Source organism: Schistocerca gregaria, chromosome 4 (assembly GCF_023897955.1).
Source record: "Schistocerca gregaria isolate iqSchGreg1 chromosome 4, iqSchGreg1.2, whole genome shotgun sequence".
Classification (NCBI taxonomy): domain Eukaryota; kingdom Metazoa; phylum Arthropoda; class Insecta; order Orthoptera; family Acrididae; genus Schistocerca; species Schistocerca gregaria.
The window spans coordinates 708,481,860-708,509,033 of record NC_064923.1 but is presented as its reverse complement, the minus strand read 5'-3'; positions in this window follow the sequence as shown (position 1 = coordinate 708,509,033).

Below are 27,174 nucleotides of genomic sequence, written 5' to 3'. Positions count from 1 at the left end.
GCCACTGGAGAAACTTTTCCTGCAATATTTCTATACTAAAGTATGCTGCTGCACAAAATCACATGACAGTCAAAGAAAGAATATTTCTGATTTACTTATAAACTGCAGATAGGATAGGACAAGAGTTTCACTGCCTCAGGAAACATGAAAAATGAGGCAGACGGCTGGAATAAGCATTATCGCCACATAATGAATCCCAACACAGAATTCTGAACCCCCTACTTGCTAATTACTCAAGGAATTAGTTATAAATATTACATCAAAGCTGAGATTTTGAATCACCAACAAATTGCATTCCACCATCCGTCCTGCCAATTCCACAGTTAATAGTATCTCTTGTTTCATTCTCTTTAATAGCTTACCTGAAGCACCAACAATTTTTATTCCAGAAATATGCATCACTACTATATCCTCAGTGTTCTTAATAGATTCAAAAAATGCTTGTGACTTGCCACTCAAATCACTACCATTGTCTAGTAAACACATAACATGTATATCTTGTACCCTTGCTGTTAGTACAGGGTGACCCAATTTCTTTTTGCTTATGTTATCTTCTTCATACAACAAATTCTCATTAATTCTTTCCCTGGAGAAACTATCAGACTGCTTACCAAATCAATTATCAGACACTGTCAAATGACAGATAGCATGGTCCTCTTCCCCATTACCACTCTCAAACTCTAACTCTTCATTAGGCCTAACATTATCATCCTTTATTCTTCCTTTACTTACCAGTTGGCCATAATTATAAATTGTAAGTTCAAACACCTCATCCTCATCACCACTGGCTTCATCACTGCTATCATCATTACAACTACTGTCAGAATCAGACCCACTGTCACTTACCCTACGCTTTAGATTTTCTCTGTTTCAGTCAATTTTGAATCTACATTTTCATTTACTTTACCAGTTTTTCCTCTACCACTATTGCACACTTGGTTTCTACTTCCATTTCAAAATCATTTTGAATCTGATCAGTTTGGTTCTCTAGTTTAACCCTATTTTCAGCACATTGTTTCTCAACGACCTCCACCTTTCTACTGTTGTAATCACAAAGTTTCTCTCTCTCTTCTACACATTTACTTCTTGATGTTAATTTCTCATTCATATTATGTATTACTTTCTTTATATTGTTTCTCAACCTATTAATGGCTTCTTTTGTAGCTATATTATTCATAATTTGCCTTACCATTGCTTCCAATTTTCCAAAATGACTATTGTCCTGCGAATCAGTCCCTATTAAGTCTTTCTGTTTGTTTAAAAACTTAACCTCTACAGCTCTGTTTTCAATCACACTGTCTTGTTCATTAAGGCCACTCATTATGTATCACTTAATATAAAACAAATTTTGCTATGAAATACCTTATTTTTCAGTCACTCTTCTCCTGTTGCTACTGCTGTTGCTGTGCTTGATATCCAATTCGTCATCTGCATGGCCTCAGCAAGGTGTAAGGCTCTCAGTGAGGCGTCTTGTTTATTTCCCATCAGCTGTGTCCACCTGTGTGCTGATTGGCTGCTCCTGTACTCAGTGGCTGCTTCCGTAGAACCTGCTCACTGACTGGCTGCAGTCATTCTGTGGCCATGAAACCCCAGTGCTGGTTGGATGTATCATCTCTCCCATTTTAAACTCTACAATAAACCACTAGAGTTCACACATCAAAGCTCGCGAGTCCTTGTTTATTGTGGTTTCATACAATATTCCTCACCCAGGGCACCACATGTAGCGGTTCCGCCTGCTGTATTTATTTATTCTGATTGTACTCAGTCTCAGTGTACTGGCTGAAAAAATAAGGGGTGGATGTGCAGTACTGTCTACTGTAAATGACAGTTTCCATATATAATTGTAGAATGAACTTTTTCGTGCCATTTTACTAGTTTCATGTAACTTTTGCATTTTGGTTTCTTTTGTTCAGGTGCTTAACGCCATTTAATATAGTTTAGTAATTTATCTTGGTAATTGTGTTTCACACAACAAGACTCTCTTCTACTTCATTTATTAATTTCATTGGTGTGTCACACCATTTAAAACTTTTATGTATGATTTTGTGCTTCTTCATTTTGAAAGTTTTTTTTATGTAGGGTTTTAAACTCATTGACTCTCCTTCATCTATCACTGGTGTTGGAATTTTGATTACTTTTCCAAATTTCACATACAATCCACCTGCTGGTTGTAGAAGAGTTTTCCATTAACTGACATTGGTAAAATCTCTTGGGGGGGGGGGGGGGGGGGGGGTGTATTGAAATGGAACCACCTTCCCATTTCTATACTTCCCATTACTATGTGCAGATCTTAGTGTCTACTTTCATTTTTATGCAAATTATGCACATATCTTAATTGTGCATTTTACTATGTGTAGATCTTAGTGTCTACTTTCAGTTTTATGCCAATTGTTAATCAAATCTTAATTATGCATTTTCTAGTGTGACAGAATTATTGATATTAATTTTAGTGGTTAAATAATTAATCTTCCATTTCCAAAGATGTTAATTTTTGTAAATTGTTTGTTCTTTGGGAGAGATGTGTTTTGCAGGGAAGTTGGAATGGCGGTGGAATGCACATGGGTGGTGTTGATGGAATGATTGGAAAGTGAAATTGTTTTGTATTTTTCGTGAATAAATGACGATGACTCAAAAATTCTGCAGATTATTATTGCAACATACGCATATAGGGAGACCAGATGCAGTAAGACCAAGGATTCTCTTTCCTAGCAGAGCAACCTACATCCAAAGCAATTTAGGTAAAGTATTCCTTAACCAACAACAGAGAACTGACTCAATAAATACAAGTTTTTTAGTTTTTCCGGATGTCTGACCAGTATTGGAGGAGACAAAGAAGCATGTGCTTAATTCTGTAAATGCCATTATTACTATTTGATGCAATATATAACATGTGAAGAACTCGCTGATCACATTAATAGTAATTGGAATGCTTCCCAAGGTAGTGGAAACATTTCCTCGGGACCAAAAATCAGGCCCTTATGTATCCTCACAATTATAGGCACTAAAACTACACATTGTTCAAAGTTAAATTTAGAGAAATTACATTTAAAACTTAACTCATTAAGTTAAGTGAATACACTGAAAAATTCATTCCTTTTAACAGTTTTTTCTATTACAAGAGTTTAAATCATGATGTGGCATCAATAGGTGATATCGACCATGAACAACATGATCTTTGGCTGAGATCGGACATTTGAGCTGCCATGTTATTCTAGCACTCTGCATTTATGTCTCTTGCTGTGTACATGTGTACAACTACTGTGGAAATATATATTTATGTGCAGACATTTGTGGGACAGTTTGTTCGGTATACCTCTACACGCATCCCATTCCCATACTGGTGTCCCCGATGTGATTACCACGCCGGATGTTGTAGCATCAACAGGTTATGTGCATGCCGCTATGGCTGCCTCACCGAACGCTTTGTTCAAAGATTTGGAAGCTCAACAACGATTGCTGGACCTCTTCATCCCTTCGCCAACTACCAGTTCTACATTAATTCACTGCGTTTCATATTCTCCAGCCACTTTAAACTCAAACTTTGTCACTCTACAATGGTTGAATGCTACACTGCTAACACAAACAATGTACTCGGGGTTTGTGTCACCGGACTGTGCTTGTCAATGTGTGAAGTTTGAAGTGAACAATATTCAGAACTGTGTACCTATCGATCGAGTGTATAATGCTCAAAGCGATCTACATTAAGACATGTACCTTGACTCTCAATGGGCTGCAATGATAGTTACTGTGCTACTGTGTGCAGCACTGCCATTACCGCAAAACTCAGATGGCCACTATCAACCACACCCTGATCCAGTTTTGCCTCATTTGCAAACTAATATAGGACATTTAAGTGCACACAATTCTCCATACTCACCCCCCCGTAGACCGGTCGCTCAAGTTTTCGACCACGTCAGTTCGAGTACATCATTCGGTGTTTCACCTTCCAATGGTGGTTCACCGCACTGAAATGACTTCCACAAGTTCCACCGGTCATTTATAGTCCAACCTCATGGGACGTGTCTTCAACATGCACAGTGAAATCAAACTTTTGTCATACCAACCAGCCACCTCCTGTCCCCTCCCCCCACCCCCACTTGCAGGGGACCCCGGTTCCAGCCACTCACCTCTCCCACAGCACCGCCTGTGTCTGGTGCACTGGCCTTCCATGTTATTTCTGAGGTGGGCCAATCCAAATCAGTGCCTGTAACCCACGGCCCAGTTTATTGGACCCCAACACCCGCTGCGTTACCGCCCATTCCCACAGTACTGGCCGTGTCAACCACATGGTGTTTTCTTAACACATCAAGGAGAATGCAACTCACAGTTGCCATTGACGTTTTCGACAGAAACACACCCGCGCCTACTGCGCCAGCCTGCTAGATAGCCTCTACCGTCGAGGACTCGATGGTTTTCCAAGAGACACCAAAGCCGCTTTCGTCCCCACTTCCAAATCAAGCTCCCACCTTTATACGAGGACAATCCAGTGTCATGGTTTGCACTTGTTGAGCATTTTTTCGATTTGCATCAAGTGTCTGACAACAACTCTAAATTCCTGTGTCTTGCCACACACCTCCATGATTATTCTGACTTAACTCCTCTCGCCACCCCCTCCACCAAAATACGAGTTCATGAAGAAGATGATGATTGCACAACTCGCCTGCTCACCACAAGAATTAATCATCAAGATCTTGTGTGAGGAAAACCTGGGGGGACCGAACCCCATCACAACTCTGGTGCCGACTTCGGTTACTTGTGAGTGAGCATACGATGCTGGGCGTCACTCTGTGGATGGTGTGGTCTGCCAAGCTGCCTACTGACCTACAGATCCACCTGCTACCACACTCCTTTGAGTCAATTGGATCTCATCTCCGCATCGCAGACCGACTGTGTTCATTGCTACGACAACGCCAGACAGCTCACCACTCACTTCTAGTTGGCACAACTGCTCCCGCTTACCGGCCATTTGCTGACTTCCGTGCCTTTTACATTGCCTGGCAGCATCCGTTTGCTCTCTCCACCATTCAAGCACTCCAGGATCACCCACGCACCATATGTGCCGGCATACACGCCTGAACAAATCAACGAGGACCAGCCTCCTCCACTGCCGCAGTCAACACTACTTCCACATCTGGCTCATCCATACTGCTGGTACCACAAGGTTTTTGGTGAGGATGCTAAGAAGAGCCGGTTACCTTGCCATCACCCAAACGCTGACTGCAGGACCTAAAAGACGCTGAGTCCTGCGGGGAACCTCACGAGCACCCTCATACATTGCACTTTGTCCACTCCACCTTACTGAGCAGTCGTTTGTACATGACTGACATTTCATCATGGTTCACGTTCCTAGTTGACACTGGTGCTGACGTATCTATCGTACCTACATTGATGGCTACCCCTGTCTTTTCACCGATGAGGTCACTTGTACGAGCAGTCAATGCATCAACATTACAAACCTCAGGATCTGTCAAAGTTATAGTTTACCTATCTCATTCTCTGTGTTTTCCATGGACATTCTACATTGCCGACATTGATGAACAAATTCTCGGTATGGACTTTTTATCCCACTACAAACTCTCTCCGACCGTAGTTTAGGGCTCAGTGCTACACCATCCGACTAACACTCAGATACTGTGCTCCCGCACTTATGTTCCCCATATAAAATGACTTTTATCTTAATAATATGAATATTTATATATGTGTTTGGAGAGAGAGAGATTGATTTTGATTGAGAGTTTAAGTCATAACTAGTTCCTGAACTTTGGTTGCTGCCTCCTTAAATGATCGGCTTCTGGACCAGTTGGTGATGTATTATAATTTGGAGGAAGTTATTGGTCTTTAAGATTTAAAGTACAACTCCATCAGTTACTTGGCCACATTGTGGATAGTTTTGAGCCCAAGTTTTTGTAGCTTATCATCTACATCTACATCTACATCCATACTTCACAAGCCACCTGAGGGTGTGTAGCGAAGGGTACCTTGAGTACCTCTATTGGTTCTCCCTTCTATTCCAGTCTTGTATTGTTCGTGGCAAGAAGGATTGTCGGTATGCCTCTGTGTGGGCTCTAATCTCTCTGATTTTATCCTCATGGTCTCTTCGTGAGATATACGTAGGAGGGAGCAATGTACTGTCGACTTCTCGGAGAAGGTATGTTCACAAAACTTCAACAAAGGCCCGTACCGAGCTACTGAGCGTCTCTCCTGCAGAGTCTTCCACTGGAGTTGATCTATCATCTCCATAACACTTTCACGATTACGAAATGATCCTGTAATGAAGCGCGCTGCTCTCTGTTGGATCTTCTCTGTCTCTTTTATCAACCCTATCTGGTACAGATCCCACACTGCTGAGCAGTATTCTAGCAGTGGACGAACAAGCATACTGTAACCTACTTCATTTGTTTTTGGATTGCTTTTCCTTAGGATTCTTCCAATGAATCTCAGTCTGGCATCTGCTGTACCGGCGATTAATTTTATATTGTCATTCCATTTTAAATCACTCCTAATGCCTACTCCCAGATAATTTATGGAATTAACTGCTTGCAGTTTCTGACCTGCTACAGTTTAGCTAAATGATGAAGGATCTTTCTTTCTTTGTATTCGCAGCACATTGCACTTGTATACATTGAGATTCAATTGCCATTTCCTGCACCATGCGTCAATTCGCTGCAGATCCTCCTGCATTTCAGTACAATTTTCCATTGTTGCAACCTCTCAATATACCACAGCATCATCTGCAAAAAACTTAAGTGAACTTCCAATGTCATCCACAAGGTCATTTATGTGTATTGTGAATAGCAACGGTCCTACGACACTCCCCTGTGGCACACCTCAAATTACTCTTACTTCAGAAGACTTCTTTCCATTGAGAATGACATGCTGCATTCTGTTATCTAGGAACTCTTCAATCCAATCACACAATTGGTCTGATAGTCCATATGCTCTTACTTTGTTCATTAAACAACTGTGGGGAACTGTATCGAATGCCTTGCAGTAGTCAAGAAACACGGCGTCTACCTGGGAACCCGTGTCTATGGCCCTCTGAGTCTCGTGGACAAATAGTGCGAGCTGGGTTTCACACCATCATCTCTTTCAAAACCCATGCTGATTCCTATAGAGTAGATTTCTAGTCTCCAGAAAAGTCATTATACTTGAACATAATACATTTTCCAAAATTCTACAACTGATAGACGTTAGAGATATAGTTCTATAGTTCTGCACATCTGTTCGATGTCCCTTCTTGAAAATGGGGATGACCTGTGCCCTTTCCCAATCCATTGGAACGCTATGCTCTTCTAGAGGTCTACGGTACACCGCTGCAAGAAGGGGGGCAAGTTCCTTCGCATACTCTGTGTAAAATTGAACTGGTATCCCATCAGGTCCAGCGGCCTTTTCTCTTTTGAGCGATTTTAATTATTTCTCTATCCCTCTGTCGTCTATTCCGATATCTATTTTTTTGTCATCTGTGTGACAATCCAGAGAAGGAACTACAGTGCAGTCCTCCTCTGTGAAACAGCTTCGGAAAAAGACATTTAGTATTTCATATTTAGTATATCATACCTAAGGGACCACTGTTGTAAGTAAATAAAATCAAACAGTAATCTGCTTTTCATGAGAAAAGGAGATTGCTTGACACACAAAGTACCTTCAAATACACATCCTGCTACATCAAAATTGGTCAATGGAGTTCAGCACCATACTATTGTACAAGAACATAGTCCAACTACTGTTATTAAGAAATTATGTACTGAATGTAAACTATAGAGAATGCATTTCTTTTCCTGTATTTTAGTGAACTTTGTTCTCTTACAATTCTGTCTATTGATAGACGGCAAAGACAATGAAGTTCACCTCCTTTTCCAAAAACAAGATATTTCTATTCTTCACTTCCAGAAAATGTGTGTACATAAATGTGTGGCAACTCTTACACATACTTTAATCGGTTTTATCACTAAAATATCAATTTTCATTAAATGTAACAATATGTTCTGAACGACATCCTAGCAACATGCCCTCTTTCCACAAGATACAGATTAACAGTACATGAGTGTTCTGCCCTCGTGGGCAACATTGTGACCTATGCAATGAATCTACTGTCAGAATACGACTCGACGGCACAACTCCACCAGGACAACAACGAGCTGAAACAATGCATCGCACACACCTACAACAAGCTCGTCATGCCTCATAACTCACTACTAAAACTGCAGTCCACAGTTCCACCACCTAATTAAGCTTCTCCGGCCAACACTTGCTCGGACACTCATCCAGTTAGTCCTAACAAATTAACCACGTGTGACGATTCGCATCTGGTAGACTCCGCACCCCTGACATGCTTGCCACATATAGTGCCCTGTGTTTCAAACAGTGCTTCTAATGACAGTCACATGTGTGTGCGACATGACCATGCACATCACGCAAGCAGATGCCCTGCATGTTGATAAACATACCCCCTCTCTCACACACCAGCCGCGTGACTCGGTGGCTGTCACTGTTCCAAGCGCAACACCAATGCCACTCTCGCCCACCCCGATTATTAAGTGCAGGGTTGACAGAAGACACTCACTACATGTTCCAGCCCACTCCGCACTGCATGCACAGCCGCCCTCACCACACAAGTGCACGCTGCGCTCATGTACTAGGCATGTGACTTTCAGGCTGCCCTTTCCCACTCGCGGTAAAGGCTACGCCTCATCGCACCCTACTCGTGCAAAAACTTCACATCAGGACAATCATCAGTCTCATGTGCACTTCTCAGTTTATTCCATCACTGACAGAATGATTCACAAGATAGTTACTACTGCCGGCCATCCTATTAGGCACAGGGTTAGACGCCTCAAACCTATTAATTTGCACGCGGTCTGGCAGCAAATTAACGAACTTTTGGAGGCAGGTATCCTGCAACCATCAGACAGCAACTGGTCTTCATTGATTCTCCTTGCCCTCAAACACAATGGTTCTATCTGTATGTGTGGTGATTACAGACATCTAAACACTCGTACCATCATGGACAATTACCCCATGCCTAACATACATGATTTCACTCATTGTTGTTGGGCGCTACAATCTTCAATGTTATTAACTGTAAACATGCCTATCCCCTTGTGTTTACCAAAGCTAAATTCCCCAGAACTGTGGATGAGGTGCGGTGCGTCTCTTCTATCAGTACCTTACGCAAGTTGCTCTCGCCTCCCCTGCGCCGGCAGGCCTCCGACACACTGCGTAACCTCGCTCACCCTGGTGACCATGCCACTACACAGCTCATCTCTGAGCGTTTTATGTGGAAAAATATAAAATGGGACTGTCAGACCTGGGCACACAGATGCGCCCCTGTCAAGGCAACAAAATCAGCTGCCACCCAACCCCACCACTGGGCAGGTTCGACATTCCCCCAGGACGAATTCGCTATGTACATATCAATCTTATTAGTCCTCTTCCACCGTCAGAGGGCCACAGATACATTCTGTCCACAATCGACTGCATATCCCGCTGGGTAGAGGCCAAGACCATGGCCAAGGATTTCATCTACTCATGGATTGCTAGGTTCGGTTGTCCGACCACCATCACCACCGACCAGTGTCAGCAGTTTGAGTCTTCCCTGTTGACCATTTTATGCAACATCTTGTAATGTACCCTCTTTCGTCCGGGGTGAAAATCAAATATCAAGCGACAAACTTTCAATTCATTTAAATGCTATTTCAAACCCTGAGATTATGATGATCAATTGACGACACCCCGCCAGCTTGGATGGTCTGTATCTACAACAGATGATGTTAAGCTTAATATTTAGACAAAAGAATGATACATCACAGAATACTAAAACTAATTAAAATACCTTACCTTTAGATGCTGAATTTGGTCTCATTGTCTTGATTCTCACCATGGTGCGTTCCATCCATCTAACATTGTTAATATTAGGTCTGGGTCTTTGTGTGCTAATGAAAACTGGTACTCGGTTTTTTGTTTTACTATTGATTCTTCATTTTTATTAATTTAACTTCTTCACAATAATTTCCATCTTCATATCACATACTATTTATAGATACTCTCTATATAAGACGACAGACTTCCTTCTGTACTCCCATCAACAGACCACCTCACAAAAACCACCCGCTCTCCCCACAACAATCCAACTAACTCACTCCAACAGTCACCTTAACAATGTCCGACTCTCTACCTTTCACACACGAATGTCTTTGGCTCACACTGGTGCCAACATATTCTCCAGAAATAAACAAATTAAGTTCACATTATAGAATAATATAATAAAAAAGATTTGGGCAAAATTAAATACTACATACAATAATATTAAATTTAAAAAATCATAGAAATGAAATTGGAGCGCTGACCCTGCAAGGGCAGATGTGACTATAAGGGTGGTATCACACTCTTCAGTAGTCCATTACATTACACACACCCCTCGAGATTTCATGCAAAAGTATTTTGCAAGAGATCTCGACAGATACGCAAAGCAACAAGCCACTGTTTTTTTTAATTCATGTAATCTTCAATAGTTGTCTCCTCGTCTCTTTCTGCTGGTCTTCTCCTCTTGAATTTGTCCCCTTAATCGCCTCATCTGTCAAATTATATCATGGTAATTTTCCTGAAATCATACAACACTTAATTAGTCACATATAAATACATTGGTATCTCACCCAGGATGCCTCTTCCCTACCATACTGGGTTTGATTACCAGAGTTCACTTACATATTTATATAATGATTGTACAAATATATTAGACACTAAAAGTAAGAAATAAAAGAGATAAATGTGGTCTTATATCGACTTGGTTTTGACATCAGCTAAAAAGGTTATGTTCAATTTAGTTCAGACATCCACTGAGAAATATGTGGCTAATATTTTTTTTATGTAAAGAGTATCATTTGAACAATCTCAGTTAAATAAGCGTCTCAGCGTCCTCATATCAATAAGTTTTCCATAATGTAATGTAAAATAGCTAAAAAGTGAGAGTTTAGAAATGGCAGTGCAATGGGATCATGTTAACCCAGCCATCATCAGTGGTATCATGCTTCACTTGTACATATGTATAAAATAATTCAAATGTACAAATTCAGAGGTGGCATTGCAACGGGAATCTGTAAACCCCGTCAAATGTAGTGGGAAAATACTTTTCTCACAAATATAAATTAAATAGTAATAAAGTGAGTACATGTAAATACTACACAAAGTTTTGTGTTTGTCAGTTCCTGCATGTACTTTATCCTCTAATCCTAATCCACTCCAAGCTGACACTCATCCAACCTACCCTTATCTCATATTCTGTGTCTATACAAGATTAATTTCTTTCAGAGTTAGTCAGTAAAACATAAATCTGCGGAGATACAGAGCTCCATCCACATAAAAGTGTTGTTTTCTCAACTGATCAGAACAGAAGCTAGCAATTGCTTGGTCAGGTCAGTTTTTCAATATAAGATAATAAAATAGCAAACTCACTTCTAATCCTAAAATTCAAAGAAAATATAAATACATATATATGAAAATTCCCTCTACTCATGGCATAGGCAATGTGTAATCATGTAAAGTGTACATCTATGTGCAGTGTGTAGTCCTCTCTCCATACCCAGTTCCTTTGTCATATAAAACATGTAGATTAGTTAATTATATTGCAGAATCATCCACCTTCTGCCACCAATACTCAGCCTTCAATCAATCTTGGCCATATGCACAGGACGCAAGACTAAACAGTATGCAGAAGTCCAACCAGTATCAAGGCGCACGGTGTCCATGTGTCTCCATGAGAACCACATAGTATACACAACTGTGGCAAAACAGGATCACCATCACTATTAGAGTATGAACACTGGTTCACTCAAGATTAATTGCAGTTTTTCATCCTCATACTTCAACTCACATATAGTTTGTAGTAAAGACAGGTTACTCTGGTCATAACTTCTCGCAGTCACATATCCATATTGTAGCATAAAAGTCACTTCACAAGTGTAAATTTGTGGTTAGTGTAGTTGCCTATGTCATAAGACATGACGTCTACTCCCCATTTCATTAACCCCTACTGAGCTGACCACACAACAAAACTAAGTTTCATAGCTTTGTGCATAAGTAAGTGAAATAGTCAGCATTTTGATATCTGCAGTTTCAATGTATATCTTCAGTAAGTGATTAATTCCAGATTTCTAATGTCATTTAGAGTGTACAGTTTTATCATATATAGACTGCTTTCACAGTTATTTCATAGATCTCAGAATCAAATCTTGACAGAATAACCTAAGTGTTTGTGTATTACAGACACAACATTGTCAGTGGCAAGGTAAGTTTCGAATAAGATGTCTCAGTGGTACAGAACAAACGTCACACCTCCGCAATTTTGACTAAGTAATAACACAAGGCATAAAGAAATTTAAGTATTACATAAAAAGGATTCACGAATAAAAGTTATCCACTGAAAAATCTCATCTACTGTTATTTCTCTCCAGTCCTATCATTGTGTTTCTATGTTAGGTATCAGTCAATCAAAATGTACATTTCTAAAGGGTGTGGTATCCTATTAAATCCATATATACTTGAGGTAATAGTAGATAAGCCTCACAACAGGCAATGGTACAAATTATTATACTTAAGTACTCATATTTTGTGAGTTATGCCTCAACAAGAAAAACAATGTATAGCATATATAAGTGTTATAAAACTATAGTTCAGGTAAGTTTCTCACAGAAATGATAATTGTTTCGCTGGTTCAAGAGTAAATGCCTGTCCAGGTATCTACTTATGTGCACAGTGCACATGTTTTTAAACGAGATAAGACTAGTGATCTGTCTTGAAGCAACATGGCCCAATACTGCGTTAAAAGTCCATAGTTATTGGACAAAACAAAGTTATGTAATAAAAATGATAATACAAAAGTTAAAACTCCATAAGCATAAACAAGAATAGAAACATGAAAACTTCTCTCCCCAACACAAATACTTAGCATAAGAGTGTGTTGGTCAGTTACTCATAAAGTCTGGTTCATAAGGGATCTTCAGTAACAAAATGCTACAAACAGTTTACACTGTGTATAATAAATATCAATAACAAAGATATTAAGCATAATGTCTAAATGAATAAGCTCTTTTGAGCACAACATAGCCATATTCAAACAGATGAAGTATGGCCTCATCAACTTACACTAACACAATGATACTAAGATTAAAAATCTATATTTTCAAATCACATGAATATAAAGAAACATTTAAGTTTTGCACTCATCGTGCAAGGCAAGAGCATAAGATATTCATTGTAATAACCATAAATATATACAAAGCAAAATGCAAGATTAAAGCGCAAAGATACAGAACAAGACAGAGTCCCAAGTTTTCAAAATTGTGACACTGTAAACATAGCTTGAACTTTTATAATGCTTCAACTCCGTGATGTTACGTAGACCAAAAAGTTTTCTAGATTCAGGATAGATCCACCTATAGGCATTTGGATGTGGGTTCTCAGATATCACAAATGGTCCTATATAAATATCAAAGAATTTCTTAAGTTCCCCACACAATGATTTTGACTTTTCTAATGTTTTCACTAGGACTAAATCTCCCACATTAAACTCGCACTTTTCCCCCCTCTTATCATGTCTACTTTTCCTAATTTCCCCTTGCTTTTTCATGTTGTTCCTTACAATCTCCTCTCTTTCTTCTTTTGACAAGCTGTTACATGCTGGAAACTCAATCAATTCACTAATAAGATTTGGTGGCTTTTTATCATAAAGTATCTCATGTGGAGAGAATCCTGTTGAACTGTGCTATAGGCTACTATTCATCACATCTTCAAGTTTGCTAATGTAATGTATCCAAGTGTTGTGGTCAGTGTGACAGTAAGTCCTAAATAATCTCCCAATTTCATGCATGTATCTTTCGGCTGGGTTGCTGGATGGGTGATAAGCTGAAATAAGTATGTGGTTGATCTCCTCTCTATATATAAATGTTTCCCAACTTTTGGATGTAAACTGTGACCTGTTGTCACTAAGAATTGCCTTGGGTACACCTACACATTTAAAATAGTCACGGGTAAAACATGAAATAATGTTTTTGCTAGTAGCATTCCTCAATGGGTACAACTTAATAAATTTGGAAAATAAGTCCACCACTACAAAAACATACATAAACCCTCCTCTATGGTTGGCAGTCGCCCATACAAGTCAATTGTAATGTACCCTCTTTCGTCCAGGGTGAAAATCAAATATCAAGCGACAAACTTTCAATTCATTTAAATGCTATTTCAAACCCTGAGATTATGATGATCAATTGACGACACCCTGCCAGCTTGGGTGGTCTGTATCTACAACAGACGATGTTAATCTTAATATTTAGACAAAAGAATGATACATCACAGAATACTAAATCTAATTAAAATACCTTACCTTTAGATGCTGAATTTGGTCTCATTGTCTTGATTCTCGCCATGGTGCGTTCCATCCATCTAACACTGTTAATATTAGGTCCGCGTCTTTGGGTGCTAATGAAAATTGGTACTCGCTTTTTGTTTTACTACTGATTCTTCATTTTTATTAATTTAACTTTTTCACAATAATTTCCATCTTCATATCACATACTATTTATAGATACTCTCTATATAAGACGACAGACTTCCTTCTGTACTCTCATCAACAGTCCACCTTACAAAAACCACCCGCTCTCCCCACAACAATCCAACTAACTCACTCCAATAGTCACCTTAACAATGTCCGACTCTCTACCTTTCACACACGAATGTCTTTAGCTCACACTGGTGCCAACATACTCTCCAGAAATAAACAAATAAAGTTCACATTATAGAATAATATAATAAAAAAGATTTGGGCGAAATTAAATACTACATACAATAATATTAAATTAAAAAAATCATAGAAATGAAATTGGAGCACTGACCCTGCAAGGGCAGATGCGACTATAAGGGTGGTATCGCACTCTTCAGTAGTCCGTTACATTACAATCTGCAGCATAAAGAAAATTCATACCACAGCCTACCATCCACAAAGCAACGGGTTGGCAGAACGGTGACACCACACTCTGAAAATGGCCCACAGGTGCCATGACTGCCTCTGGTCCAAAGCCCTTCCATGGGTGCTCCTTGACCTCCACTACACTTTCAAGCCTGACTTACAGGAAACTATCTCAGAATTCGCTTTCGGGGAGAACCCCATCCTACTACGGGAAGTCATTTAGCTTCAGGTTCCTCCACCATGTGTGCGGGTTTTGCAGCTAACTCACTGACTACAGAGACACCCTCTCCCACAGTCATCCCACTCTGCAACATACCCCCACACCACATGGATGACATTTCAATCGTAACTCTCAACAACCGAGTTCTCATTCTACTCACAGACACCACCCAACGACCAGCTAAACTTCAGTGTTGCACATAGCCTCACCCTCCCTCATGAGTGCGACCTGACTAGAATCCGTGCCTTCATCTCGCTGGACGGCTCTGTTAGCATCCGGGCTTGCCACACCTACACTCCGCCATCTGCCATTCTGCTCGCCTGCTCACGGACCATCCACCACATCATCCACCCTTGCGAACTCAATGACTTTGAGGTGGAGCTGCCTCCCATGTTTCTGTCGCCGCACCTCGCCAGTCAAGGTGGAGGTACCAGTTGTGCATTTACCATCTGATATGACCACCAATAGTGTCAATGCCCAAAATGTGTCCAGCAAAGACTCACAGACTCACCTGTAGTACTCCATACTATGGAGGGAGGGTGGGGAATGGGGGGGGGGGGGGGGGGGGGGCTGTGTGGCAGCATGAATAGGTCATATCGACCATGAAGAACAACATGATCTTTGACTGAGATTGGGCATTTTAGCCACCATGTTATTCTAGCAGTCTGCATTTATGTTTATTGCTGTGTACATGTGTATGACTACTGAGGAAATATATATTTATGTGCAGATATTTGTGGGACAGTTTGTTCAGTATACCTCTACACGCATCCTGTTCCCATAATGAAATTAACATATATAGTTACGCAAACAATACTTCTGACAAAACTGTTATTTACTTAGGAATTAATTAAAAGCCCACTTTGATATTATGTTTTCGAATAGAGCCAAATAGATACTTTAAGATTACTAGTAGTATTTCATCTTCCAAATGTTTCTAATTAGTGCAGAATTTATATTTGTTATAAGTCAAAAATATAATTTAATTTACAAAACAATTACTGATTTCACCCTCTAACAAAAGGTACTAACTAGGAATAGTCAAAATATATTAGAAAATCAATTACACACATAAAACTAGGCACAAAATTAGATCTGGTGTTATGTTCTTTAAAACTGAGGGCCAAATGAAAATGTGGACTATACTCATGTATGTTAATGGTAATTAGTGAAAATTGGAAAAAATGAATTATAAGGAGGCAGATGGATTAACAAGAGGGGAAATAAACAATATCCCAGCTTGCTTTGTCACAATCTGTTGCATTAGATTAACATTTGTGGCTATCAGACTATGACAGTTTTACATACAGAACATGCTTTGTTGCGAAATAAACCTGACCATGTGTCAAATATGAACATGTCTTTCTTTTACTTTTCAAGTACTAAAGTTATACAGTTGAAAATGGAAAATATCTCTTTGAAATAATAACAGTACAAGTCAGATTACAGGAGAGTTATAATTAAAATTTTGCTACTTGAGCCAGTGTATATGAAAAATTATTTACTGTATGGGTAACCAATTTTATAGGAAAGATATTCAGACTGTGCACTGCAGGATTTAAAATCTTAGTAGTGTTAGTGTCATGACTTGCCATTAGGCGCCAGTACAGGTACAGATCTCAGATCTCAAGGAACATGTGGCATGAACAGCATACTTTACTGTGATCTTGCTTGCCAATGCATGTTCCCTGCTCTATGGAAGAGAAGTGCTTTGGACTCAACTGTTTTGATACACAAAGGAGCTACACCTCACATTGCTCATGAGGTCACTAGGTTATTCTGTAACACATTTGGAGAAAATAGAATTATTGGCCAATCATTCCAGACTGCATGGCCCCCAAGATCACCAGATTTGAACTTATGTGATTTCTGGGTGTTTGGATTATCTGAAGGACATGGCTTATCAACAGGACACTGACACACGTTGGAGGGTGGAGACGAGCAAAGTGAGGGAGGTAGCCAACATTCCACCTGAGAATGTTTTGGCCAGCAGTAGAACAGACTTGAGTGCGGTTCCAGAGTGTCACGGATACATACGGTCGTCACATTGAACAAAGTTGTAACATGGAATATAAACATGGTACGCAATTAACAAATGTTACCCTCTCATGTGCAAAATAAAACATGTTTCTTTCAATGGTTTACTTGTTATTTCACTTCCACATGTCCTTAGAAATGTTTCTGCAAAGTTTTATTGTCCTATGAACACTTATTTTTTAGGGGCTGTTTCAAGTAGTGAACGTTTAATTATAGTCACGCTGTATTTTGTTTCATTGTCTCTTTAGCACATAACACACTTACTTAACATTGCCTAAACTCATCCAGTTTTGTGTTAAAAGTTAAGCTCACCATCATACTGAAGCAACTATTGTGTTTCCTTATTAAATAAACAGGGAATCACTGCATACAGAAGTCTTTTCATTTACGTTCCTCTATCAATATGTTTGTCCACTAAACATACTGATTCAGAAACACAATAATGTTTTAGCCTTAAGTATCATAACTAATCCCACATGCCTTTCTCCTATGAACCAAGGAAGTATATTGGGGCCTTTTCTGCTTCTTGTGTATGTAAGTGATTTAACTGAACCCAGAACTGCAAGGTTGTAAGCTATGCTGATGACAAATCTTTCATCAGCTGGGGCTGTGATATGCAAACTACTGCAAATAGTTGTGAAATCAATTAAATTTTCTGTCAAGTTATCTTACGGCAAATAAGTTACTCATCAATAAAGAGGAGACAGTGACTATGCAATTTATGCTTAGCTATGGTCAGAACATAAACAGAACTCTATCTGCACCTCCATTGGCCCTTTGCTACACAAACAAACATGAATGTTTGGGCATAATTGTTGATGAACACCTGTCATGGAAAGAATGTATAGACCATACATTTAATAACATCAGTACAAATGTATATCTACTGAATAGAGTGTCAGCCTTCCTCGACCATGAAACTTGCAACAAATATATTTTGGAGTGATCATCCACATATCCAATATGGTAATAAGATATGAGATGGGGCACCAGACATCTATACAGACAGGCTCTTTAGAATACAAAAAAAGGCAGTAAGAATGGTAGTCAAGGTAAACAGGAAGAAGACTTGTAGAGAAATCTTCAGAAAATATAAAATACTAACCAAACAATTGAAAATCCAGGATGGACTGTAACAATATTGTGAAGGAAAGTTGCTACTCACCATATAGTGGTGGTGTTGAGTCACAGATAGGCACAACAAAAAGACTGTCACAAATATAGCTATCAGCCAGTTAGGCCTTCGTCACAATTAGATGACAAACACGTACATGCACACTCAAGCAAATGAAACTCTCTCTCTCTCTCTCTCTCTCTCTCTCTCTCTCTCTCTCTCTCTCTCTCTCTCTCTCAATAAAGAAAAGCTGTTATTCAGTAGAGTTCAAGCTGTAATCTCCATTTGTTTTGGTTGTTGTTGTGGTCTTCAGTCCTGAGACTGGTTTGATGCACCTCTCCATGCTACTCTATCCTGTGCAAGCTTCTTCATCTCCCAGTACTTAATGCAACCTACGTCCTTCTGAATCTGCTTACTGTATTCATCTCTTGGTCTCCCTCTATGATTTTTACCCTCCACACTGCCCTCCAATGCTAACTTTCTGATCCCTTGATGCCTCAGACCATGTCCTACCAACCGGTCCCTCCTTCTTGTCAAGTTGTGCCATAAACTCCTCTTCTCCCCAATTCTATTCAATACCTCCTCACTAGTTATGTGATCTAACCATCTAATCTTCAGCATTCTTCTGTAGTACCACATTTCAAAAGCTTCTATTCTCTTCTTGTCCAAACTATTTATTGTCCATGTTTCACTTCCATACATGGCTACACTCCATACAAATACTTTCAGAAACGACTTCCTCACACTTAAATCTATACTCGATGTTAACAAATTTCTCTTCTTCAGAAACGCTTTTCTTGTCATTGCCAGTCTACATTTTATATCCTCTCTAATTCGACCATCATCAGTTATTTTGCTCCACAAATAGCAAAACTCCTTTACTACTTTAAGGGGCTCATTTCCTAATCTAATTCCCTCAGGATCACCCGACTTAATTCGACTACATTCCCTTATCCTAGTTTTGCTTTTGTTGATGTTCATCTTATACCCTCCTTTCAAGACACTGTCCGTTCCATTCAACTGTGCTTCCAAGTCCTTTGCTGCCTCTGACAGAATTACAATGTCTTCAGCGAACCTCACGGTTTTTATTTCTTCTCCATGGATTTTAATACCTACTCCGAATTTTTCTTTTGTTTCCTTTACTGCTTGCTCAATATACAGATTGAATAACATCGGGGAGAGGCTACAACCCTGTCTCACTCCCTTCCCAACCACTGCTTCCCTTTCGTGCTCCTCGACTCTTATAACTGCCATCTGGTTTCTGTACAAATTGTAAATAGCTTTTCGCCCCCTGAATTTTCCCCCTGGCACCTTCATAATTTGAAATAGAGTATTCCAATCAACATTGTCAAAAGCTTTCTCTAAGTCTACAAATGCTAGTAACGTAGGTTTGCCTTTCGTTAATCTTTCTTCTAAGATAAGTCGTAAGGTCAGTATTGCCTCATGTATTCCAATATATCTATGGAATCCAAACTGATCTTCCCCGAGGTCAGCTTCTACTAGTTTTTCCATTCATCTGTAAAGAATTCGCATTAGTATTTTGCAGCTGTGCCTTATTAAACTGATAGTTCGGTAATTTTCACATCTGTCAACACCTGCTTTCTTTGGGATTGGAATTATTATATTCTTCCTGTAGTCTGAGGGTATTTCCCCTGTATCATACATCTTGGTCACCAGATGGTAGAGTTTTGTCAGGACTGGCTCTCCAAGGCTGTCAGTAGTTCTAATGGAATGTTGTCTACTGCCGGGGCTTTATTTCGACTCAGGTCTTTCAGTACTCTGTCAAACTGTTCACGCAGTATCGTATCTCCCATTTCGTCTTCATCTACATCCTCTTCCATTTCCATAATATTGTCCTCAAATATGTCGCCCATGTATAAACCCTCTATATACTCCTTCCATCTTTCCGCCTTCCCTTCTTTGCTTAGAACTGGGTTGCCATCTGAGCTCTTGATATTCATACAAGTGGTTCTCTTCTCTCCAAAGGTCTCTTTAATTTTCCTGTAGGCAGTATCTATCTAACCCTAGTGAGAGAACCTTCTACATCCTTACATTTGTCCTCTAGCCATCCCTGCTTAGCCATTTTGCACTTCCTGTTGCTCTCATTTTTGAGACGTTTGTATTCCTTTTTGCCTGCTTCATTTATTGCATTTTTATATTTTCTCCTTTCATCAATTAAATTCAATATTTCTTCTGTTACCCAAGGATTTCTACTAGCCCTCGTCTTTTTACCTACTTGATCCTCTGCTGCCCTCACTACTTCATCCCTCAGGGCTGCCCATTCTTCTTCTACTGTATTTCTTTCCCCCATTTGTGACAATTGTTCCCTTATGCTCTCCCTGAAACTCTGTACAACCTCTGGTTTAATCAGTTTGTCCAGATCCCATCTCCTTAGATTCTCACCTTTTTGCAGTTTCTTCAGTTTTAACCTACAGGTCATAACCAATAGATTGTGGTCAGAGTCCACATCTGCCCCTGGAAATGTCTTACAATTTAATACCTGGTTCCTAAATCTCTGTCCTACCATTATATAATCTGTCTGATACCTTCTAGTATTTCCAGGATTCTTCCATGTGTACAACCTTCTTTTATCATTCTTAAACCAAGTGTTAGCTATGATTAAGTTATGCTCTGTGCAAAATTCTACCAGACGGCTTCCTGTTTCATTTCTTTCCCCCAATCCATATTCACCTACTATGTTTCCTTCTCTCCCTTTTCCTACTCTCAAATTCCAGTCACCCATGACTATTAAATTTTCACCTCCCTTCACTACATGAATAATTTCTTTTATCTCATCATACATTTCATCAATTTCTTCCATTTGTAAAACAGCGTATATAGCATAAGTTTCTTTTTTTGCAACACAAAAATGATAGTTTTCTCAGCATCACACACTATATTAATGTAAGCACTTATATTTCAAGTTGTAAAGTCTTTCTGCAAAACAGTCTATATAGGATAAGTTTGTTTTTGCAAAGAATGATGATTTGTGACCACTATTTATATCAATGTGTGCATGTATGTATGTTAACAAAACCTTTGATATGTTAACTAAAATGTCTGAAAACTGATTGTTATATGGACAGCAAACAAACAAATAAACAAATGTAACACTTCCAACTATTAGTTAGACTTTCTAGCCAAATTTTCATATGATTCATCCACGACACAGTTCCCCGTGACAACACTATGCCAACACCAACAATGACCATATTGCACAAAACAATATGGCATGTGGCCACTACTGTTGGAGTATTATTGTCGTTGTACAACAAGACAATGCCGTCTCAGAGAAGAGGCACTCTCTGCTTTGGAAGTTCCAGAAGCCAGTGATAAGTAAGGAGTGCAATATTGATATGTTATGACACCAAAGATAGCAGTAATCTGAACATACACCCATAGTATTTTTTCAAAATGCGAGAAAGAAAGCCTACAGAAATTTTGACCCAGCAATAGGATCCTGCAAAAACAAATAACTGAAGAACAACCCAGAAATGGTTCTCTTCTGAGTTGTTATACTGTAATACAATAAGGTATCAGCTACACTTCACTCTCTCTTTTACCTACATTGAAAATTTACAGTTGTTTACTTTTTTGGGTAACATATATGACAAATGGGCAATCAACAAAAACAGAAATTAAAATGGTTGAACAAAAAAAATATCATAATTCCTTTTTAAACCGGTTAAATCTATGTTGCGTGCAGCTTGTCCTGTTCATTAATTTGTTTTCTCTAAACAGCATACTTTTCTTTTTCTCTAGCTCAGCATCACTGAAAATACTGTTTTACGTTAACAATGTATGACTCTTTACCTCTTTCAGGCATAAGTCCATAGACTCTGCAATTATGATGCATCAACTGCCCTTTATATGCAAACAGTGATAACCGTATGCAAATGATATTATTATACGTAAACAGCTGTTCACTTCAAAGAAGAAACCAATTAAACTGGAATCTAATTTTAGTTACCAACTGGTTTTCTAAAGTGGTCCAGTACCTTACAACTGTAATAAAATTGTATGTTATTTCTCAAATGGTAATCAAATTATGAGGGTTGATCCAGAAGTAAGGTTCCCTGCATTTTTACAAGTACACAGAATTGTTTATTCTCATAGAAATTTACATAATTGGAAAGAAGAGACTTTGCTCTATTTTTTACGTAATCACCATCTTTTTCTATGCATTTTTGTAGATGATGCTCCAACTTCTGTATCTCCATGTGGCAGTACTCTGCCGTCAACCCATTGAGGAAGCATTTCAGCTCTTCTTTGACTTCATTGCCTCTCTGGAAGCATTGGCTACCCAAGTGTTCCTTTTACTTGGAGAACAAGTGATAATCACTAGGCATGAGGTCCGGACTGGAAGGTGTGTGGATCACAACTTTCCAACCAAAGTTTGTCAAAAGTTACTAGGTTTGGTGGGAGATGTGAGGTCAGGTGTTACTGTGAAGCAGCATTACACCCTCTTGTCAGCTGTTCTCTCTAGTGGTTCAGGATAGCTCACCTGAGTTTTTGTAATGCTTCACAAAAAGTGTCTGAGCTGATTGTTGTCCAAGGTCCATGAGATCAATCACAAGTATCCCCTTATGATCCCAAAACACAGTGGCCATGACTTTGCTATTAGGAGTGAAATGAAACATCCATGTTTCATCTCTCACAACAATGGAATTCAACAGTCCTCCCTTATCTTCTTGATACTTTTGAAGAAACTGGTGAAAACCCTGAAGACATTAGTTGTTGTTTTCTGCTGTCAGTATATGTGGTACTCACTGAGCACAACACTTGTGATACACCAATTTTTCCATCAAAGGTCTGTCAACTGCACCATAAGAACTCCCAGGAATCTAAGCAACAAATTGATGGACAATGGTCCTCCTACTGTGAAGCATTTCGCATTGGACAATCTCGTTAAATGCATCTGAAATTGAAGATCTTCTACTCTATTCTTCATTGTGGACCTCCTTTCCAATGGCACTAAATTTTATGCACCATTTTTGGACATGTTTAATGGACATACATATGTCACCATACATTTGTGTCACTTGACAATGAATATTCAAGACTGGAATCCATTTCATGTGCAAAAACTCAAATGACAGAATGAATCTCATACTTGACAGCATCAATAATGGATACCTCCATTATGGACAGATGGTGAGCCTACACTGAGTGGTGCAATGAAGCATGGCTGGGCAGAATTGAGAGTGGGTGACAGCCTCACACAGTGGTGTTAATGGATTTCACCTAGCACCTTCCCATGCAGCTGGAGCTCTTTGGGAATCTTACTTATTGATCAGCCCCTGTATTCTGAAAAACATGCCATTAAAATTCAAGTGCAGTAACTATAATAAGTTTAAAAAATATATAAAAAATTTTTGCATGGGTAATGTAAGATAGGCAAAGAATCTAGTATTTAAAGTCAAGAAAGAAAACATTTTTTAGACACAAAGAAATATAATTGATAATTAGTTAGGTGAAACAAAATACTTGCAAATACATGCACAGTTGACATTTTAAATTTCTGCTCAACACTTTTAGCAATGCACACAGTCAATGACAGGTGGCTGTAGCAGCCAATTTTGACACTTCTACTCCCACTGAGGATGCCAGGTATCAATTGTGACATAGCAATCAGTGGCATGTTAGAGGCAGCTGTGTGAATGAAGCTCAGTGGTCTCCAACAGATTGGACAAGATGTAAACAGAGCAATTGCACAGCCACTCTGCACAGCATCAACTCCATGGAGGCAGCAGCTGGTGGTGAGTAACAAAGCGAGTGCACACCTGGACCTGCATGAGTCTGCCTCTGGGCCATGGACAAAGTGAGATGTGGTGGCAGTGACATCAGATATGCAGTGAATGAGGAAACAATAACGCATCTCAACACCTACACTCATGATAGTGAACCAAAACATGTGCTGTTCCTAAATCTGTTAGGTGTTGCAATCAAAAAATGCCAAAGACAGAAAATTCACTGTTAATTATAATGACAGTCTACATTACTGCTAGCCTAGCACATATACAGTATTTTAATCCAAACAATATGAAATTACAAAACAAATCACTGTTTGTAAATATTTGATAGTTCTCTTATATGTGAGTGCCACTTAATTTTCCTGAGAGCCTACAAATTGCACAAATTCACTGTTGTCCATCTCTTCTCTTCTTTTGTCTTCTCTCCACCATGTAATATTTACATCCTTGTAAGTGATCAACCGATGACATGCTGCTGCAGCTCCACCTATCCTGCTTCACGCCAATCTGTGCACATATTTTTGACGTTTGTCATTTGCTCCTTTCTCATTCCACTTCTTCCTGTGTTTCCGTCCATGAGTCAGTGGGCCTTATTTATCCCATGCATATTCTTTTAAAACACTGTGCTGTCAGTAATAATGTTATTTTATTTTGCTATCAGTTTCAGTTCTGAACCAGCATCAACAGCAGGAAAATTATCACAGTTGTATCACATGTCATACATGCTTTAACATAAGTTGCCAAAGGAAACCATAATTGCCAAGATAATATAAAATCAAACGTTGTGAGAAGATTAAAATATACTAGTACACTGACACAAGGACAACAAGTGATGTAAAATATCTGTGGTAATTTTCCTGCTATTGATGAGGTTCATAATCAAAACTGGTAGCACAATAAAATAACATTATATCAGACAGCACAGTGTTATGCATTTTTTAAAATTTGTACATGCTGTTGATCACCACCTAAGCAAGATGTTATGTCATGCATATTTGTTGTGGTAACTGACTCTTCTCTTTTCTCTTTCAGATGTGTTTCCTCTTGCTTATTCTCTGTTCTGTTCTGTGCAAATCTTTCCTGTACCTGCTCCATATTTCTAGATGACCATAAACTTCACGCATTAGCTGTTGTGTCACCCTGCATATCATGTGACTTTTTTTATCCTGTACTTCAAAATACTGATTTCTTCCTAATTCCTCTTCTAATAATTCTGCATACATTTATCATTTCATCTCATATCCAGCAGTATGGATCACAGAAAATCAAATTTAACTCTCATCTTTTGTGTTTTTAGACTAATATTTTTCCAGGAACATCTTCTCAACCTCTTCTTACCATGAGGTTTACTCTTCTTGCTTCACAGACAACATATAATTACCTTTCTTCTCATGGTCTAATGGCCTCTGATATTTCTCCCCTAAGTCTTGCTTTTGTTCATGGCAGTATGCTTTAGCTCCTCTGCACTAATATCTTCTAATTCTTTATCTTAATATTTTGTTTCAAAGAATATTCTTCATCCACTGACAATATATCTGAATCGATATTGATAATTTTAGTATCTGACTCACTACTATCACCTCCTGCACATGTTTCATCATCTGAGAGCAGCAGGCAGCATTCTGCTTGACATGTAAAGTTCAGGGCTAGGTGTTTCAGTTAGCAAGTCAGTGTCTGGAGTTGCTTCTAATTGTGACTTCTTAGGAAATGAACAGTCCATAACAATATCAGTGCATTTTGCATTTCATTACATACATACGTGTATTTCTCTTCTTATCTCTCTTCAGACATTTTCATCATTTCCTCTGGAACCTCCTTAAATGAAGATTTAATTGCTTCTTTTAATTCCTTCACAGTTTCTTTTTGACTTTCTTTTAATTCTTTTGTAATCTATTCATATAATGATTTTATTGCATTAATTAGCACCATTGTTACATCCTCAGAAGCTAAAACTTCAAATCCTACCCTGTCATATTCTCCTTCTTTATCAAGCTGATTTCCCATGACACTATGAGCTAGTATTTGCTCCTTTCCTGATGACATTTCTACATTTGAAAGTACAAAACACAAGGCTAACTAACTGGACTCGCATTCGGGAGGACGACGGTTCAATCCCGTGTCCGGCCATCCTGATTTAGGTTTTCCGTGATTTCCCTAAATCACTCCAGGCAAATGCCGGGATGGTTCCTCTGAAAGGGCACGGCCGACTTCCTTCCCCATCCTTCCCTACTCCGATGAGACCGATGACCATGCTGTCTGGTCTCCTTCCCAAAACAACCAACCAACCAACTAACTAACTTTTTCCACACTGAATTGGTCATGCAACAAATAATTCAAAAGTTTTGCCTACAGCTGCAATTTCAAACCACTCACGAATGGCACTATTGCCACACTTAAATTTGTTACTGTCACTATTGGTTGTTGTGCTGTGGTATGATGCTGTGCACTGTGCCACTCCCTTTTGTCATGAAGATTGTTATCTTGAATAACTACGCTCCAAGATGTCAACGATTCTTCTCATCTCGGACCTTTAAAATCCAATTTACAAGTGCACTGTTAGCAATGACACTCTCTCATTACTCTTGCAATGTGTGGACTCGTTCCTCTATTGTTCACAGTTATTTCTCATTATTGTGTTTTGACTCACTGTTCTTCACCAAAAAGCAACCTTCCATACACATACACTAAATGTAAAGCTTCATACTGAATTACTATTCTTCACCAAGGAGCAGTTGCCCTTTCGCATGTCACAGGATATAAAGCTCTGAATGTCTTTTTGGTTTATTTTATATTAACTTTTTTAGTCTACTTTGTGACTTGACTATAGAAGCTTTATAAAGAGAACATGCTTCGTTATTAAATAACCCCTAACCATGTGCTTAACATGAATACACATCTCTTAGACTTGTCAAGTATTTATGTTATTCCTGGAAAATTTCACTTTGAAATATTAACAGTACATGTCAAATTACTTTGTTTTATTGTACCTTAAACAAATAACACAATATCCTAACAAAGTCTGAGCCCATCTGGTCTTGTGTTAACAGTTAAGCTGGTTTCACTTTCATACTGGAGTAACCATTGCTACATT